The sequence below is a fragment of the Pteronotus mesoamericanus genome, unplaced genomic scaffold (genome assembly GCF_021234165.1).
Source record: "Pteronotus mesoamericanus isolate MK-2021 breed Mesoamerican mustached bat unplaced genomic scaffold, CSHL_Meso_final contig_24, whole genome shotgun sequence".
NCBI classification, from domain to species: domain Eukaryota; kingdom Metazoa; phylum Chordata; class Mammalia; order Chiroptera; family Mormoopidae; genus Pteronotus; species Pteronotus mesoamericanus.
The window spans coordinates 22,184,250-22,186,149 of record NW_026555100.1 but is presented as its reverse complement, the minus strand read 5'-3'; the positions used below and the strand labels follow the sequence as shown (position 1 = coordinate 22,186,149).

Sequence of the window (1,900 nt, the reverse complement as noted above, 5' to 3'; positions counted from 1 at the left end):
TTATTGCAATAATAATATAACTTTCATGACATTAATAACAATAACCAACTTATACTGAAGATTTATATGGTCAGGCACATAGTACTCTCATTTAATTTTTATAATAACCTTTATATCCTTACTTTCAGGTGAAGATATTGAAGCTAAGAGAGTTGCATAAATAAATGGCACACTGCCACCCCTAAGTGGTGGAGCCCACTTGCATTATATTGCGTCTCATAGTAGCACTTAATCACATACATTACATGTAGATTTATATTAAATTGTCTTTCTGATCACAGAGTGAGATTCTTGAGAAGAGATCACCACCCATAGTTTTCTCATTGATTAGAACTGTGCCTGAAGACTGTACTTTCAGGGATCATTTCTATAGTTCGTTACTAGAACTGTGCCTGGTTCCTAATAAGGATTCAATAGATATTTGTCAAGTGATGAACAGTTTTAGTTATGTGTGAGTCAATCATCGGCTTGTTCAGTTAAATAGATCTCTCACATAATAGAGAAAACCATTAAGAATGTCTGGAGACTAATATAATAAAATAAATGCTTCATACAAATTTTTTATTTATACTAAACATCATTATTTAGCATTTAAATTTTTAAGTTCTGGTCCATGTCGACCATAATGTTTCAAGAAATATTTAATAATACTGTAAGTAAAGACAGCAAGCCAGAAATAAATGATAATTTTATGACAGTTCAACAAAAATGATGAAAGACTATTGTCTATTCAAACAGCACAACCCTAACATCTAGTACTCTGAAAATAAGGACAGTATTTTCTGTATATTGTTCTCATTTCCTCCCAAGTGGTTCATACACAGCCATGTGCTACTAAATGAGTACTGAAAGAATGGAAAATTAAAAAGTTGCCTAACAACATTTATTCTAAATAAAATTAACGTCAGTTCATTCAGAATAATAACCTATTTTGTAACTCTCAAAGCTGACGAGGACTTTAGGGACCCTTTAGGAAAAAACCCTCATTTAACTGATTCCACAAATGAAGCATAGAGACATTAAGCTTGCACGGATGATTAGACCTAGAATTAGAAATCAGTTTTGGAGGCCCACTGCTCTGCATCTCGCCCACAGCAAAATACAATGATTTTTTTTTCATAGAATTTGTAATTTTATTATATTTTTATATGTATTCATTTTAGTATTTGTCCAAAACCCTACTGTGTGAGGTCCATGTCCCCATACCGATCCAGGCCACCATTATCTCTAGACTGGATCACTGGCGCGGGGTGGGGGTTGGGGGCCTGACAGGTCCCCCTGCTACTCCTCTTGCCAGAGTCTTTTCAAATGTAATTTAGAGCACCTTAGTCCTCTGCCTTGGAATCCTGTGGTGGCTCCTTTTGATCTTGGAGTAAAAGCCAACATCCTTTCATAGGCCTGTAAGGCCCAACACATCTCACTGCCTATGCCTCCCTGACCTCTCACCTTCTCCTCTCCCTCTGGCCCATTGCAGTCTATCCGTGCTGCTCCCTTGCTGTGCCACCTACTTTCTTCTGGTATATGGACCTGGCCCTTGCTGCCTCCTATGAGTGGCATGTCAATCTTCCATAAACTGCTTACTAATTTATGCACTTCATTCAAGTTCTGGCTTGGATTTTGCCACTTCAAGAAAGTCTATCACGACCACTTTTATTTTAATCTTATAATCTGTCTCTCTGCCTCTGTTCCCTCCCTGCTACTCTGTGCTTTCAATCCCAATTATTCTGCTCCACTTTTAAATTTTTCCATATTTCCCTCGCCATCCATCTTACAATTTAATTAGCTAATTAATTAAGCTCATTGTCTCCACTGGAATCTAAGCCCCGTAACAGCAGAAATTTCTCTTTTCTATATTCTCCATTGTTGTATCTTAAGCATCTAAAAGAGTACTTAATAAATA

The 1,900-nt window shown here is 36.7% G+C and overlaps 1 pseudogene; it reads left to right on the top strand.

Annotated features, from left to right (window-relative positions):
* The first annotated feature begins 342 nt into the window (after positions 1-342).
* LOC129070043 (uncharacterized) lies at positions 343-460 on the top strand (annotated as a pseudogene).
* Positions 461-1,900: the final 1,440 nt, after the last annotated feature.